Source organism: Stegodyphus dumicola, chromosome 11 (assembly GCF_044657685.1).
Source record: "Stegodyphus dumicola isolate Sdum_Otavi_A_Nest chromosome 11, ASM4465768v1".
NCBI lineage: Eukaryota > Metazoa > Arthropoda > Arachnida > Araneae > Eresidae > Stegodyphus > Stegodyphus dumicola.
In genome coordinates, this window is record NC_140778.1 from 160718465 (window position 1) to 160738012 (window position 19548).

General features: G+C 33.6%; 1 protein-coding gene across 3 annotated transcripts in view; it reads left to right on the plus strand.

Moving 5' to 3' along the window:
• Positions 1-19548, plus strand: part of LOC118200055 (uncharacterized) — a 438581-nt gene that overhangs the window by 266036 nt on the left and 152997 nt on the right. The window lies entirely within an intron of this gene.

Here is a 19548-nt window from a genome sequence, read left to right on the forward strand (position 1 = left end):
CTGCGTTCGCTCACCATTTCATTCCCCTTTCTGGCAACATCAATAACAGGCCATGACCACATTTGATTTATAACTCGGTAAGCGATATTCCACTTCCAAACACATTTTTAAAATGATATTCATGAGAATTTCTTTTATGATAGCTGTTATTCTAGGGAACAATGTGGGGTGGGGAAGAGTGTGAATTTTTTCCTTGGTGTTTACTGTCTCTTGCGAAGCCTTAAAGAAAGAAATAACTTAGGGTTACTCGGTGGTTTTCCAACAGGATCTTCTCTGCTTAACCATTTTACTGGTAATCGGTTGCTTAGGATATATAATGTGCTTCTCAATCCAGAAAATAAAACGCTTAATGCGTGGGCTGTCATGTTCTGCAACGACATATAAAGCGATCAAAAAAGTAATAAAAATTTGACGTTTATATATCTTAATTGGCTGAAAGCGATAAAGGAGGTTGCAGTTTATTAACACGGAGTTTTTCGATCACTTCTGAACAGCATTGTGTAAAATGCTTTTAGATGTTTTAGGTACGGTAGGCTCAGATTAATGGGATCACGTTTCTCCAAAGGTATTTGATAACATTAAACGATGAGAAAAATTATCCTTAAATCAGCAATAGAATTTAACTCTAATTTAATTTTAAAATAACAAGATGCATATAAATAGATATTTTCACAACAATTTGATTAGGAAGATGCAAAAGTTCATTTATGAAATGTTCGTAACGTTTCTGGACGTTCATAACGTTCGTTGTCATAGATGTTTTCAGAAACCCGCTCCCAAGAGGAAAATAAAACTGTAGAATGTATTTTGCTTCTGGAGAAGAAAGACTTATCTGATCACCCTTTTTCAAAATAAATAGAATTGTTGAAAATGTAGCGCCAAACTGAGGTTGCTTTTTCCCCTAAATGTTTGACCGAATTTGAAAGCAAGCTCTTCGGCGATTTAGTCCCTATTTTGGCGACATTTCTCTGCAATTGTCTAATTTCTATAATCTGTTTTGACTTTATTTGGCGACTTATTTTTTTATTTTTTTTTTCTATAACAATTTCATTTATATTAACCAAATTGCTAATCACAACAAGCGATATATTTTCTATGCTTTCATATAAAAACCGGTTTTCTTGAATGTTTGACTGAAATCGAAACCAAGCTCTGTGGTGGCATAGCGCCTCTTTCGGCGACATTTTTTTACAATTTGGCAATTTTTATAATCTGTTTTGACCTTATTTGGTGAGTTTATCTTTTATTTGGCGACTTCAAATTTTATTCTATGGTAGTGTGATCATATTAACCCCACTGCTGATCACACCAAGCGATATATTTTCCATGCTTTTGTATAAAAACCGGCGGGACTTCGACAAATCAATAACAATCTCCTAATGATAATATTTACCGATTATTTTATTAAGTGGCGTCTACTGTAATTCCCACTGTAAAAAAGAATGTTTCGCATTACGTTTGAAAAGGGGTTAAAATCGTTCCAAATTTATTCTCACTGCATGGTGAAAATACACGTAAAACACATCCTGTTTCCAAGAGCTGTTGAAGCAGTTACGGATGTTTTTGTTATTCATGCATTCAACTAGTATTTTCACAAGATATTCGTCTAAGAATTTCTAAGTATCTTCCTCTGTAATATGCATAACACTACATTTGTAGACGTGGCAACAAAAACAAACGGACGTACTGCATGGCATGATAAGGCTTCTCAGACCGGATTGTAGCATTCGCCTATTGTTCAACAACAAATGTTCAGCTGGGGGCTCTATTCTGATATTTCTTGCACTAAATATGAATCTTGATATTGCTATCGTACAGCAAGGAGTTTTAGAGTACACGGTCGAAGTGACCTTTTCCCATTCCTAGTTGTATGTGGTGTCTGGATTTTGTCATGGTTGCCTTCACTTGTTGTCTGCTGTTGAGCATAAGACGCCCTTATTGTTACTTTGCTGAATTGTTGCTGTTTCCCAGAGCTGGATTAACCATTAAGCAAAATAAGCACGTGCTTAGGGCATCAAGGAAACGGAGCACTACAGAAATATGCTTAGTGACTCAGGAAAGGGAGACACAACAAACATTTTCCATTGCCGGTTTTGCTGTGGAAATTATGATGCAGCTAAACCTAGACCGAGAGAGAAGAAGTAGGGAAAAAACTGACATTAATGTATGTGGGGGGTACCAAAAACTTTTTAAGTGGTTTAAGTCCTCTAAAGCTGCGTTCCCAGACGACGGTATAAAGGGCGTAAGTGGTTTAAACGCCCAGTTTGTGCTACGTCACAAAATCTGGTTTAGGGCTTTTGGCATAAATTTTTTGGCGTAAAAGTCTTCAGCTTTATGCCGACTTGGGATAAGCGTCGACCAATCGCGAGCGAACGCGCGAAACATGGATGGGAAAATAGAGAGGGAAAGCTGTAGACACAATCCTAAATTTAGCTTTTCTAATTGGGTGCGGCTTATACCCTATGTCGCAAGTGTGAACGGAACTCCCGCATTTTATTTCTTGTGACTATGGCCTCTGTTACATTTACGTCGCCCTCTGAACGCAGTCTAAAAGTCTTAATCATGTCCTGTGTTTCCTATTACGATACTAAACGCGAAACTGATGAACTAAAGAAGTTGTCGAGACATCTTAACACATTGTACGCCGGTGGCATCTGAGACAACTAAAGTCTGAGCGCCGGCACCGTGTCGACAGCCTAAAGCGTGGGCGCCGGCATGATTCGCTTGTTCACGACCAATGAATAGGTGAAGAAAATATTTAAAATTTTATACATTATCGTAAAACACTAAATTTGGTTTGCATATTCGTTATATGCAATTTAACGATAACGAAAAATAGAAGCAAAATAAAAAAATTTAATTTATAATTATAAAAAAATACACCTGTTTTATTTGATGATTGATTATTACATATATATATATAATATAAACAGAAAGAAATATATTAATATTTAAGGGATGTATGATATTTTTCAAAACATTTTCCAAGATGTAAAGGTACTAGGCATAGAGAACACATAAAGCTACTAGCGCTCTTTTTTTTTTTTTTTTTTTTTTTTTTTTAGCAGAGTAAATTTTGCATGGACGTCGTACATATCCGTTTTTGTTCCCTTTCCCTCCCACCCCCCTTACGATTTCTTTTATGCTTTGCTTATTAGCAGGAAGAATCTTTGAACCAGATTGCGCAATAAAATCTGGTACATTGGGAGCTTTATCAACATCTGACCATGATTCAATGTAACTATGTGATTATGTGAACATTTCACTATCACTTAGATCATCGGAATCACTGGAATACTGTAATGGAATGTCCTCGACTCTTATATCAGAATCTTCTGATTGTATTGAATAATATGATAGAGGATCAGCAATATAGTCAGTAACTTCACTCGTATTATAGGGGTAAAAATGCACAGAATATTATGCTGTTCAACTAAAAGCGTAAGGCTATGAAGGATGTACTGGCTACAGAATGCGACACTGAAGAGTGACTTGTACTTGTTCCTGAACCATCGTATACATTTTGTTTCGACGTAATAAAAAGTGCAGATCGGCGAGTCATGACGAGAGCAAACTAATCGCCAAATAAAAGAATGTTTGTGTTATTGCAGGGCCGGCGCTCAAGCGATAGACTTCGAAACCCGCATTTTCGCGGGGCCGGCGTACAATGTGTTAAAATCAGTTTGTTCAGGGCTGATTCTAAGAAAATCTTTCGGTAATTCTGAGGTAATGAATATCCTCAGAATAGTAGAATAGTAACTGATGAAATCCTCGAGTATCAGTATGTTCAGGACATCCTGACGTATCCCGGGACGCAGTAATTGTTATTTTTGTTTTAAGTCCAGAAGACATCTACCAAACTAGATCTGTATATCCTGGGACATTGTGAATTAAACAGGAGCATGGGAAAGAATATTTCAGAATGTCAGACTTTTGCGTTTGTCAAAAAAATAAATTTTCCTCATTGATCGAAATTCACCGAATCTTCTCGTCTTACTTTTCGGAAAGCTTCTTCTATTTCCATTGCCGACATCAACCTAATTGAATTAATTTTCCAGGAATCGTTTAAAATGAAATTAATTCGCGTGCAAAATGCAGACGAGGTTGATGTCAAATGCATTTCTGACAGTTATCCCATTGAGACTGTTTCAACGAACGACTTCCTTTTCTCTTTTTTTCAAGGTCGGACATGCATTTGAAAACAAGGTAACTCTGGAGGACACGCTGTTTAAGCAAGAGTCTGCCGACGCGCTTCGGTGGTCGGGGAGTGCCAAAAACTCCGACGGCTGCAAGAGCGACCTGAATAATAATAATAATGACGATGATGATGATATAAGTAAAGAAAAGAAAAAATGTTCCTGCTTTCTTCTATATCATCCATTTTGTTTCGTTTCGTATTATATAGGTAAACAAATGGGAAGAGGCTATGCTCATCATCTTACAATGATGTGCAGCTGTTATTTCTGAACTTTGCGTGTGTGTGATTGTATGAAAGTGAAAATAGCAGAACTAGTATGTGAAAAGAGTGAAGCTTTTTTTTTTTAAAACATTTGTTTGGTCTCGTTTCTAGCGTTTGAAACGCAAATGATATTCCTGGAAACGTCGCCCCCCTTGAAGGGAGGGAAAATTGGCGATTGGAAAAAATTAAATTACGATGTTACACTTCACGGAAGAGTTCATCATTAATTTTTTTAAAATTAAAATACATTTAAAGAATTGAAATAGAATTTTGATTTTCTTCTAATACAAAAATAATAACTATTGCTAGTTTAAAACATTTTTTTTTTTCTGCCATCGAATCGTGTTTTCAGAAGAGATTTGACTTTTAAAAACGCCCCGTCTGGCGTAATCTAAAATCTAAAAGCTTTCAGATTTCGTACTTTTTTTTTAAAAATTAAAATGGGATAGACAAATGAATACAATATCGTATTACCATTTTGAATAATATATTCGTACGTATGGAGAGGCTTGTTGCTATCTTTATTACTATAAAAATTCTTAATAATATGCAGCGTAACGAACACGAAATCATATGTAGAATCGTCACGAGAAATGAAAGTGCGAAAACGGAACAGAAGCTAAACAACTTATTTTACTTTTATCTATTCTGTTTCAGACGCCAGGGAGTTTAAATGAAAACAACACGTTCCTCGATGAAGGAAAGTGCATTTGTATTTCATTCTAATATTTATTAGCACAAAATATTTACAAATTTACAGATGGAAGAAACATTAGTAGTATCACATCAGCCATTGTTTACATTTGAACAGCTCTAAAATCATTTTAGTTCAGTTCATAATTCAAAAACAATTTTTTTTTTAATACAGACGATAGTTCACAATCTATAGGTTTAAAAATTTTGCAATCGATGTATCATACGTTGTGAAAAATATTTATCTTTTTACGACATCGTAATACATGAAATAACGCTTACTGCAGAATCTTATTAACAGGCCGAGAGAAAATTATTTTTTGAACAATTAACTCAACCCTGTTTTCAATACTGCAACTTTATAATAATACCGAAGATAAATGAAAGATGCAATGCCTCGTCTGTTGGCAACAATGTCTCTTTATGTGAGGAACGATTTTGTGGAAACTGAACTAAGTAATGCCTCTCTTTCTCCCTTCCCTCTTCCAGAAACGCGAAGCAAAAAGAACTAAAAAAACGAAGGAAGTGAGAATTTCTTATTCACTTAGAAAGCTGCCCCCCCTTTTTTTTTTCTTTTTTAACTTTTGTTTTTGGCCGAGGGGGGGATGACTTTAGTATTTAAAAAAAGGAAAGCTGATTACGAAGTGGGAGAATCATTTTGTTCTTAAAAAAGAAAATTATTATGAAATATATTTTTTAAGTAACTACCGTTTTGATGTTCATAAACACAAAGACAACTTTTAACAGTTTTATTATACGAAAAACCTGGGCTTCAATCTACTTTTCAACATGATTTCCACCTGCGTTATGTCGCTTTTCCTATCGTACGATCGGCTTTGAATTTCATATTCGTAGAAATCTTTCCCTGATTTGATAATTATTTTTGATACCTGTCTTGAGCATAACTTCCGATAATTTAAGAGTTCTGTCACAATTTCATGCAGATTATTTTGTGAAACGTGAACAAACGTAGTTAGATAATGATGAAATCGTAAAGCGTCTTGTTTTCTCGTACTTTCTCATCAGGCTTTTTGCACTAAGTCACCATTAGCGACGAACGGTGGCCCACTTCGTCCCTCCTCATCATCATGGTTTACGATTTCATCATTATCAATGAAGTTTTCTCAACTTTTAAGAAGTATCTCTACTATTAGAAAAATCTGATGTGTACACCACATGACTTCCTTGTACGGAATATTAAATTATGCGAATTTTTCCTTGCATTTCATCTAAACTTATTGGATTGAATTAAATCTACTTCGTCGATAGTACATAAACAACAGAATAAATGCACTATATTTGTTTACCATAGCGACACTCTGGCGCTAGGTTCGATTAACAGCGTTATATTTCGTTCATATTATAACTCAGAATGCACAAAATTTATATCATTTGAAGAAATATATACTCATTGCCACATGTTTTATTCAAATACTCTAATATATCTTGAACGATGTATAAAAGAAATTAAGAAAACAAAACAAAAAAGAAACAGTTTTTCTCAGACGATTCAGTATTTCTCATTCAATTAATTCAGTTCTCACTTCGCGACAGGGCAAAAATACATAAAAACTCAAAATATCTGTATTAAAAATTACGAAGTAAATCTTAAACATTTATTTCCTCGAAAAAATTCCAGAAAGGGTTAAGCATCATTTAATTCGCAAAATGAAGGCGTTATCTTTGTTGTTGCGAAGCTTAGTCTCTCTAGATTGGCAACAAATCTACTATTCTGCTATTTCAAATGTAAACAAATATGTCCGCCATGTTATTTAAAACTTACGGCTTAATCGCACTTAAACAGCTTTTAAATTGTTAATTAATTGTACAAATATTGCTTACAGATTTACTAAATGCATAAAAACCTTAACCAGAATATAAGAACAACATAATTCAATAATTTTTAAAGCAAAAAATGCACAATTTACAAACATATAAGAGTAAAGAAACAGATCACTGAGCCGGGTAACAGAGTGGATGTATATATAAATATATTTAATACGTTTTGGTGCGGCCGATTGCAACCAAAATACGAGGTGCACATCTACATGTTATAGCAGTCCGATATACAAAATTTCAACGTTCTGAGGCTACTCGTTTTTGAGTTATGCGAGATACGTACGTACATACGTTCGTACAGACGCCACGAAAAATTCTCTTCAGAATTCATTTTAAAGCAGTTTCATAATTTTTTTGGAGGAAAAGAGTCTTTAATTCTGTCCTTACGTACGGATATCACGCAAAAACATCGTTAAATGGCATTCGATAGCGGTCAAAATGGATATTTGCGTTGCTGCCTGAAACTTTTCGCGATTACAATACTTCCTTTTTACTTCATACAAGGAAGTAAAAATCTGAAAGGTTTCTGATTTTAAATTACGTCCAAAGGGGCGTTTTTTTTAAAGTTTTGTGTATTACTTTTATTTATGTATCATGTTCATTGCACTGAAACCATAAAATTCTGTTAAATAGCAATGTAACAAAACAATTTTAAAATGAGCATATCTTTAGAATTTCCGATACACAGTTCCGCGCGCTGGAGATAAAAAAGTTCCCATTCCCCGTAGAGTGTTGCCATTGCTCGCTTTTAAATCGTTGAGTTTGTTACTCAAAAATTCGTAAAAGTTTTACAAATTATGGAATCGATAATAAAACAAATTCCAAATTTCAAATTTAGGCTTCCACATGCCCATATTCGTAGGAGGATTACGTCATACAAAATTCGATGGCTCTATGTACCGTTGTTTTATCACAATGTGAGAAATATACATACATTTATGCAGAATTTTCATTATTTAATTTCTTCAAATATAATACAGTGGTGGCAACAGTTTGAAAAGTGAAACGGACATTTATAGTGATTGAACGCAAAATCGCAAAACGAAAACAATAGTCCTTCAGGGACTAAAAACTCTGAAAACGCTAAATTTCGCCCTCATTTTTGCCAGGTGGCAGCAGTCTCGCGCGTTGGAGATGAAAATCTGCTTTATTTCAAAAAGTGTTGGCACTGCTTGCTTTCAAATTGTAGATTTGTAAATAAAAATTTTGTAAGTTTTATAAAATGTGAAATAAAAATACCATTGCCAAGCATTAAATAAATTATTATTTGTTTATTTCATATTCTGACGTTGAGGAAAACAAGCGATTGCACGTGACGTCATTCTACGTTGGAAATTCTTGGTTAATGTCAGCATTTTAAATAAATAGCTGCCGTTGGTGAACTTTTTTGTTTCATATTAAGATATAATTGGCACGGTATGTTATTGCTACGTTAATTCTGTTATTGATATTGAGAAAAAGTTGTTATATTACATTAAATTTAAATCATGACGTATTAACCTGAAGTGTCCAAAGTTTTTGTTTTCTGGTTTGGCAACAAAAAAAAAATTACTTACAAATTGGTTGTTACTTGGAAAGAATGAACTGATTTACCATTCGTACTGAAATGTTTTTATGCTCTTTCTTTTCATGTGCACACAGAACTCATAAATTTTGCGTTGGTCGCAGCTAGCAACTTTGTATACAGTACATTAAATTAATAGTTCATTTTATTTTCAGTTTTTCGGTACGTAGAACTTATAAATATTACTTTGGCAGGCTTGCCCGCTAGTTTTATATGGAATTGTATAATACGATTAGGTCCAGGGTTTCATGTACAAATAAAATTTTTTAATGAAATTGCTGTTTTGTTTATGTAATAGCAGAATGTAAATAATTTCTTGAAAACATACTTGCTTAAAAACATACATACTAAAAAATATACATGCTATTCAAGCGTTCCAAGTTCTTTTTCTCGGTGTTATTTATTCACATATTGGATAATCTAGGCTTGTGGCAAATCAGAGTTTCTTCTTTCCCTCCTTTATATTATGGTACCTCCGAGTTTACATTTTATTGTATGTTGTCCCTGATTATAGCTGGCAAAATGTAGTTTTTATTCTTATTTTTCACAAAGCAGTTTGCTATTATTCCATCAGTTAATTCTTCATGTATCTTATTTTCTCTACAAAGCGTACCGACACCAATAAAGCAGGAGTCTGTTAGAATAAAAGCATAACCAAAGCGTGAATCTAGATTGTCAGAGGTAAGTAATGAATCGACGTATTGTTAAGCAACACCATCGGCGGTCTTTAAAACAGCCTCCATTCCGAAACAAAACCACAGCAAGATCTTCCACTAGATTCCAAAGTTCCGTATTTGTGTATCGTCCCTGCCGATACCGCTGTCATTAAGGTGGTCTTATTGACCTGATAGCGCAACTTTGACTTTTCTTCTTCCAGGAATAAAAAGATCCCCTGGGGTGATGGGGAAAGTTCAGCGCTCTTTCTTTTAATGAGAAGAGGCGTGTGTATCTTAGTGCTTCTTGATTGAAATTTTTATTTCGCTTTCTTTTTCACTAATGTCGTTCTCGCTGAAAGTATTTTCATCAAACTCTGTTGCGAGAAATGCCCTGTAGTCGATGTCGGGAACTGGAACAATAATTGATGGGATATTTTGTAAAAGACAGGTGGGCAACATGGTTGTCAAGATTCTGCATTACTCGACATTCAACCATCCACAGGTTTGCGTTGCCCTTGGCAGTGTCCATTCAAGCTTGTCCTCTTCTGTGTCAAAACGCGACCTTCTAAGTTTTTTTTTGGGGGGGGGAAGGGGGTTGAAAACTTTGATGAAAATTTGGAGATCAAAGATCCAAATTGGAGAAGTTCCGTGGGAAATTGTTTTGGGAGGTACACGATGAACAATTTTAGAGAGCGCTGTGAGAGTTCGAAACTCATTAGATCTGTTACGAAGTAGCTAAGTTGACGGTTGTAGAAAAAAATGTCACCCGGAAAAAAGGGAAACGGAAAGAATGTCCCCAGAAAATAAGGAACGGAAAAAATGTCACCCTTCGTTTGCAATAGAAAATATAAGGCATATTTAGAAAGATAGCCAAGCTGGGTGATAAAAGTTTTATCTTACCTTAAAACCTCCCTCAAGAGAGCCCGCTATAACCCTGCCCGTTAAATTAGAATTTGGCAGGTTCACTTGGCGAGATTTTAGAGTTCCTTTTCTCCCGTTCCTTATTTTCCGAGTGACATTTTTTTCCGTTCCTTATTTTCCGGGGACATTCTTTCCGTTTCCTTTTTTTCCGGGTGACATTTTTTCCGCACACCAAGTTGACAGCACTAATCTGAGAAATTTAAAGGCCATTTTGCAAAACCTCCTTTTTTGAACGGCTTCATTATCCGAATTCTGAATGTTTTTCCATAAACACATTTTGTAAAAATCTTTGGAACAATCCTGGTAGTTGAATGAGAATTTGGCTCTCTTTTCCCTGTGTGTTAGGCGACATTACTTGACGAAATTGTTGTTGTTGCTTATGCCCACTTGTCTGACGTAGTAAGGCCACGAAATTCCTCGTGGCAAGAAGCGCAAGATTACACCTGTCGTTGGCAACAGCCTTGAGCACTTAACAGGTGACAGGCATATTTACAAAGCCTACCGACCATTTCTTTAAGGTCTGCTCTCATTGGATGAAACATCTACTTGGCGGTCATATTTGGAATGGCGAGTTATCGCTCTGTAGGCGTGGTAATTAACGCTAAACAAACGGAAACAGCATTTATTTCATTAGATATTTTTGTAGTTTATGAATGAAAGCTTGGAGGAATTGTGTGGAATATATTTTATATAAGTTACTGATCTTATTAATAGTTTATTTGTATTTGAATTTAAACTTTTAAAAGTACGTAAATGTTTTACAAGAAAAAGGTCTTTACATGGAGATAGCATATGCACATTTTCGTCATTTCTGTTAGAAAGAGCCTGTTTGCAAATTTCCATAGCTCATTAATTAATACAAATATAGGAATTTTAAAAAATAAACCAAATGAAAACATTCAGTAAACATTTAAGGGCGTCGGATACCTATTATTTTTTACCTAAATAATGAAAAGTAATTATAACTAAAATTATATTTTATTCCATTATGCGCTATTTCTGTTGAAACGCTTTTCGGGATCTTGGATCGTAATCTTGCTACTGGTACCTACTACGAAGAGTACAAACCAGTAAATAAAAATAAGAAAAATTAACAAAAATAGAGAAAATAAAGGCGTTTAATTTTTAACACCGCACCCAAACAAAGAATGACGAAGTCATTCAATAAAGTTAAAATAAAAATGAATCTGTGCAGAGCAGAGTTTATGAATGCTACAAGAGGGGATAGAACCAGCGATCTAGAAGTCTGAAAACTTTTTCCGCGCTCGTTACCGCTGTGCTGCGGTTTCTCTCGTGAATTATGCACAATTTTTGGTACAGCACGCTCAAATACAAATTCTAAAGGCTATGAACCAAAAGTCGCCAAGCACTAGGTTCTGTAACCCCACGTTTCCTGTTTTAACCAATCGGAGCAAACAGCAGAAGAAACGGTCTGTAGGCTTTGTGAATAAGCAGGTGACAGTGTGACTTGGCTCAGTTCCGCCCCCAATTTTGATGGAGAGCACCCCGGGGAAGGACGTGTCCGAGGGTCTCCCACCCCTCTCCCCTTCCACCAACTCACATGGGAGGACCATGGAGGTAGGAAGTAAGAAGGAGTCGCCCTAAACAAGTTTCTCCGTACCCTGCTCTGAAGCACCGTCGATCCCTACGTGGTGACCAAAACATTGGGTCATTTACCATTGAGTTCTTTGGGATTTGACGCGTTCGGGTGTAAATATTTTGTAATTACGTCGCAAATATACATAAATGTATATATTTTCTTTTTCTACAACACTTCAGAGTCCTAAGTATGTGAAAACAACATATTTTTAAACAACATTTCATTCTGAACGGAATTAAATGCTATACTTTTCACAGGACAGTTTTCTCAGAATGGTTTAATTTGAATAAAATATTTTCACAAGTTTTCGTTAATTACATTAGAAAAAAAAAATTAAGGTAATTCGATTTTATTCGGTTAAGGTACAAAAATTAAGATCAAAGTTTACTGTATTATTAATATTAAAATTATGCATTATTTCTTTTCTATTTATAGAGCTTCTTCCTAAAATACTTTCTTAAATATGACATGATTTTTTGGCTTCTTTTAAATCGAAAAATGTAAGTCAATTTATAATTAATGCTCTATTCGGTTCATTTTAAATTAGAGAATTATTAGGAAAATAGTATTTGACTTTCTCTGAACATTTCTGAAAGGGAATAAAATATTTTTTTTTTTTTTTTTTTTTTTTTTTTTTTTAAGTATTATTTAAAACTTGTAACTGAGTTATTATAAAATGTAAAGGGAATAATTCTTTTAATTATACTTATTAGATTTTTTTTTTACCCTTCATTTCAACAATACATATTCCAAAACTCTTTATTACGTTCTTAAGTGCGCATCTCATAGCATTTGCTTTACAATACCTTTTAACAGATTGCTTTCCAATACGAACAATTCTTGCTTAAATAGTTTTATAACGTATTTGTCAACAGGATTTCAATTTATGTTTACAATTCAATATTAAGGTTATTATATATTTAGATAACATTTATAATCATTATAAATTAGATACATTTAATCATTAGATTTCTTCACAGTACTATCACAGTTGTTTATAAGTGAATAAATTCTTCATTTCAAATACATTTATAAATAATTTAATGAATATTTAAGTATTTTGTCAAAGGCAGATACATGCTTTTAAGCACATGCATAAATACCCATACATATTTCCTATTTATCATTTCCGGCATGTGCAAATCTTTAATTTCTGTGCATTCACTATATTTTTCGTGTAAAGTAATTTACACTAATTTAGCATACACCCGAAAGTTTTACATAAAAAATATATATGAATATAATTTGAATGAAAATTATAAGTATTATTTTTAATACCCACTCAAAGGTCAGTTTTTCTTAAATTCCCCCACGATGGCATCTCTCTCTTTAGGCAGATAGCCCTTGCATGCGTTACTCTATTTAATAAAAACTTAATCTGACCTACGTGCCTAATTACAAATATTTTAACATACATAATTTTATATTTACATTTAGCCATCAAGTTTCAAACTTTTCAAATCTTCTAGAAAATAAATTTTGGCAGATCTCTTTTAGCAATTTTCTTAAAAATCTATATTTTTGTAGTGCAACAGCTTAGAATTTTATAAAACAAATTCATAATCAAAATCGCTGTTGTTAGTTATCGAAAAATAACCAAGATGTGATTTTTGCGTAAATGTCAGTAAACTATACAAATTGCTATTATATATCACACTATGAATGTTTCTTTCATGCGAGAGTGTCCCTTTTTCGATTTCTATGGATCTGTCGTGTGTCGAAATACTATCAGAATTTTGTCAAGCGAGCTTCTGAATGTAAACAAAAAACACCCCGTCTGGTGACCCAAGCTTCAAAGCAGTGCTTCACTTCTAGCGCGGAATGGCCCCTCCTCCCTTTCCTACCTCCATGGGGAGGACTTTCGGCTCACCGCATATTTAGAGTGCCGCCATGCCGCACCAACACTGTACATTTACAAACATCCATGCCTTCTCCGGGATCCGAACCCGGGCTCTTCAGCAAGGCAGTCAATGACGTTAACCACTATATCGGTTGGGTGACCTTGGCGAAATTACAAGGTGCCTTTATTTCCACTATTGTAATATAAGTGATATCTATTTTTATTCCTGTTCCTCCCCCCCCCAGATACCTCTATTGTCTGGGCACCGCTGTACAAGTAAGATTTTAATTTTCTACTCTAATCAATAAAACAAACCAAAATCCTTGACAGTACCTCACGTAAATGTGTTAAAATTTTTATTGAAAGTTTCTTTCTTGAAATTCAAGACTGAACGTCATAAAGATGTGCGAATCTTCGAAGAACCGTATTGATGGTTTCCTGTCTTAGAGAACAGGGGCCGGATTGCATAAAGGTGCTGGGACCGCTTTGAAGATATCTCACTAACATAATCATAAATATTGTGAAATGACTTTGGCAAAAGATTAACGGTAATTATAAACCAATAGCTGTGCATAAGGAACCAATAGCAGCTACAGTGTCTCAAAAAAGTGATGGGACACTTGTGCTTTACAAAAGGAAACTGCAATAAAATAAATTTAAAAAACATGTAAAATTTTTTGTGGGTGTGTTTCATACTTAAATTTAGTAACAATTATTACATAACATACATTTTCTCAAAATATTAAAATATTAATTTAATAAAAATGCAATTGTTTAGAACGGAACAGAAAATGGCTCACTTAAGTGATGGGACACTACGTACTATGCAACAAAAATCGTCTGAAGTAAGCAATAAAAATATCTTTTGGGGTATTTATTTTTACTCAAAAGCAATTGCCAATAAATTTATAAAATCGTCTGCAGTATTTCTCTCCAGTTTGTTTTGGAATTTTTGTGTTTTTTAGCTCTGTGCAGCCATGAATGCTAAACGAAAAGAAACTTTGCCTGGAATTCGAAAATTAGTTATTAATTTGCATATTGAACGTGGAAAATCTATTAGAGAAACTACTGAAACAGTTAACTTCAGTCATTCAACAGTTTTCAATATCATTAAACGATATAAAAAGAATCATATGATCCAGGATAAAAGAAGACCTGGCCGAACATCAAAGCTATCCAATGGAATAAAGCGAATTATCGTTCGAAATATTTAAAAAAAAAAAAAAAAAAAAATCCAAGAATGAGTGCTCTTAAAGTTGCTGCTGATTTACAAACATTATATGGAGTAATTGTTAATTCTGAGACTATTAGAAGAGTAATTCGATCTCCTGGATATCACGGTAGAGCAGCCAGGAAAAAATTCTTCGTAAGTGAAAAGAATAGAAAACTCAGACTGGCTTTCGCAAAATCCAACATACTGATTACTGGAATGAAGTTATATTTGCTGATGAGAGTAAATTTAATATATTTGGTTCTGACAGTAGAATCTTGGTGTGGAGAAAACCCAGGGAAGAATTTCGCAAACAGAACTTGGTACCAACAGTAAAACATGGTGGAGGAGAAGTTATGGTATGGGGGTGTATGTCGTCCGCTGGAGTTGGTAATCTTGTTTTTATTGACAGTATAATGGATCAGTACAAGTATATTGACATTTTAAATCAAAATTTGAAATCTTCAGCACGAAAATTGAACCTTCATAACAATTTTAAATTCTACCAGGACAATGACCCTAAGCACACTGCTTTGAACGTTAGACTCTGGCTGCTGTATAACTGTCCTGAAATAATAAAAACACCACCACAATCTCCAGACTTAAATCCCATAGAGAATATTTGGCAAGAATTGGAATCAAGAATTCGCAAACACACCATTTTTTCAAAACAACAATTAAAACCGGTGCTTCAAGAAGAATGGGGTAAAATCACTCCAGAAATCACAAAGAAATTAGTCGAATCCATCCCAAGAAGATTAAATCATGTTTTAAAAGTAAAAGGAAATCCAACAAAATATTAAAAAGTAAAATTTTTGGATAAATATTTGATGGAAAAGTAAGTGTCCCATCACTTAAGTGAGCCATTTTCTGCTCCGTTCTAAACAATTGTATTTCTATTAAATTAATATTTTAATATTTTGAGAAAATGTATGTTATGTAATAATTGTTACTAAATTTAAGTATGAAACACACCCACAAAAAATTTTACATGTTTTTTAAATTTATTTTATTGCAGTTTCCTTTTGTAAAGCATAAGTGTCCCATGACTTTTGTGAGACCACTGTATCTTTGTGATTGTTCTGTAAAGCGGTTATAGTTTTTAAATTTGTTATACTGAGCCACATTTTATATTTTTTTATCAATAAATCTAATTTTTGAATACAATATTTAACAAACTACCATTCTGCTTTAGAAAATGAAGTATTTTACATAAAATCGCATCCTAGATACTAACGGAGCTATACTGCAAAATATTAACCCTACTTTTTATAGATTCTTTATTTAAATAAAGAACTTAATAGTTATCCATACATAATAAGAATTATATAATTATGAAATAAGAATTATATGACACTAGCTGATATCCTCTTAACTGAAAAAGCATTTACTTTCATGTTAAAATTAGGATGAGTTTTAAACTTAGAAAATAGAAAGTTTTTCTGTCTTCATCGCTGTCTTTCAAGGTGTTAAAAATACTTCTATCAATTCAGCAGCACAAAAGATAGTTTGCTTATAGGGTTGCACTGACGGCGTCTTTGATCTTACGGAATGACACTTGCTTTTTTTCCCACCACGCAGACGATTTTTGCAGACTGATTGCACCTGTTAACGGCGTGATAGAAAATTCGTTAATTCCCAAACTGCCATTTCTGAAGTTAATACTGTTTTTCGGTTTAAATTTATCGTAAACGTTTTAATGAAACTATTTTAAAAAAATTTTCGTAAATAGAATATATGATTAAATAAAAGTGGTTTATTTTATGAAAATGTTCCCGTAATGTTAGCTTTTTCACTAAATAAAACCCTTTTGCTAGAACAAATCCAGATTGATTGTTTAACTTAATACAAAAAAAAAAAACATGAAGTTTACACACTAATATTACACATTACCTTACACAATTGTAAAGTTTACACGTTACACACGTACGTTACAATTAGGAAAAATCCCATGTAGACAACATGTTCGAGGGGAGCCAAACTTAATTTTTAGTATAACGGAAGAATAGTTAAAAGTTTTCTAGAGTATTACGTTACATTATGCTATGCTATGTTACCGTAGATACATTCTCTTTTTTGTCAAGTCTTGTCTCTGTGCAAAGCACAAGATGTTTGTTTTGTATGTCTGTTTTGTATGTTTAGATGTCTATTGTATAGTCCACAAGCCGCTCATATGTCGAGCTGTTTAGTCTCAGTGTTGTCATTTAGTAAACCATAAAAATCTATAATTTATATTTTCGAATTTAATTAAATCCAATTCTCAGTGTTGCTATTTAGCTTATTTAGTAACAGAGTCTTTGCTATTTAGTCTCTGAATGTTGCCATTTAGTAAACCATAAAATCTATAATTTATTTTTTCCAATTTAATTAAATCCAATTCTCAGTGTTGCTATTTGGCTATTTAGTCTCAGAGTCTTTGCTATTTAGTCTCAGAGTGTTGCCATTTAGTAAACCATAAAATCTATAATTTATTTTTTCGAATTTAACTAAATCCAATTCTCAGTGTTTCCATTTAGTAGTCGTAAAGTTTATAATTGCTTTTTCGAATTTAATCAGTCTTTAAATGCTTAACAAACTGAACTGTTAAAACACTTAACTCATTTGTTAGTGGTTTAAATATTTATTTAATTTTTAATAATGTATATAATTTAAAATACATTATTGTAATTTATGGAAGTTTTTTTTTTTTTTTTTTTTTTTGACGTCCGGTATTACGTATGTAATTACGAAGTTAGTTCGCGCATGGACAAGGGAATATGCGATAAAAGTAAAACAATTAAATGATAGAGATCAGTTCTCAACGAAATTAATGCAGTTGATATGAATGCACTGTATGAGAAATGCGGATATCATAGCGTGCTGAAAACGTATGAATAAAAAGTACGCCAGCTGATACTGAGGTGTGTAATGTGCTATTCGTCCAGCTGTTCTTGACATTGCCTATCTGCCAAATGTTAATGAATTTGTGAATGAATTTGAATGACTACTTTCTGTGTAACTGGTACTTTCAACGCTACGTGCATATCTTACAACCATAACTGAAGTTTTTTTTTTTTTTTCGGGGGGGGGGAAGATGGTTTAATTTCGAAAAGTATGCAACTGTTTTTTCAGGAAAAAATGTCTGCCAACGAGTCCTGCATTATGTTTATTATATTTAGAACTTGAACCGATCTTCATGGTTGTGATCTGCGAAGCCATCTTGCAATTCACTTCTGTAAATACACAACGTCGAACTGGATATGTCAAGGGCCATCGTATCGCATGGGTTCACAGGGCACTTGCCCGGGGCCCGAATGTTAATTCATTCCCATTTCATCCGAGTGGTTGTCGTAGAGGCCTCAGCACACTTGTTTCCTTAGGGGACCATAATTCTGTTAAAACGGCACCCATTGGACCATGGTGGTGAACGTTGTCAACACTGTGATATGCATGCGTTTAGCATAAAATCAAACTATATATTAATATATGTACGTATGAACTATATAAATTAGGTAATTTTTTTATTCGCATTTCCCAAACCTATAACAAAAGAATCACTGCATGTAAAAGGCCATTAAAATTTTATAGCTAAGTTCAGAAGATTTAAAAATTATGCACTAGAGTAACTAAAACTGGTACTATTCGGTTTCGAGGGCCGTAAAAAATCGTCAAACTATTGTTGATGCCAATGCTTCCAAATATAATTGCCGCAACTGTAATAATTGCGGCAAGAAAGGAAGTATAATAGTAAATAACTATCTAAGCTTGATGTTTTAATTTAGATGAAAGGTTAATTTCATATAATACTTTTTATTATTGTAATTTATATGAAAAAAGGCTAAACATGAGTGAATGGAAGCATAAGAGTAAATAACTATTTCAGATCATTATTAGAATTTATATAAAAATTGCTAAACATAACTGAATGGATGCCTGCATCGCTATTTCGCTACCGACTTATCGCTAAAGCATAATTTCATCTCGTTGGTTGTTCAAACGTAATTTTCTATAATAAATGATGCCTTTTCTTTGAAAATAATCAGAATCGGAATTCAGAAGTGCAGAATCGCGCACTTATTTGTTTGCCGCTTTTTACAAGGGTAAAAACAATTGGATTTTTGTCAATTTTATTTTACTTTTTAAATGAAAATAGGTCCATGTGTACATAGATAAAGTCAAGGGGGTGCGCAGTGCCATTTTTGTACAATTCTGGGATTTTTTTTAAGTGAAAAAAGGTCGATGTGCACATGGATACCGAATATGTGCAATTCTTAAAAACGCGTCAAGCAGTGAGTGATTCTGCACTTACCCAAAATTCTATTGTCGACTTTTCATCATGGGCAATTCCTAAATTGTTAAATCCATAGGATATCAAAAAACGATTTAAAATCAAAAAAAAGGATTTAAAAATTAAACTAGTATTTCAATGGCGTCTTAAGAAATATAGAACCATATAAACTTACGCAATCTGAAACCAGCGAGTACGCTACATTTGGCGCGCTGTTAAATGGGCGTGTTTGCTAGATTTGGCGCTTTTGCGCATACATTTTCGCTGCAATTTTTTTACGGCCCTCAAAACAGAAGAGTACCCTAAAACTTTTTATACAGAAAAACGCATTATATAACATAATATGAAAAATAATTAAAATTTGTCGTGTTATATTTCGAATATAATATTACATGCAAATTCGTGCGATTTAAATCGGAAATTAAAATTTCTGTTGTATATTGTTTAAGGATCCAATTTCTATTGTTTTGCTACCATGAGAATTGTCATTTATGTTCTG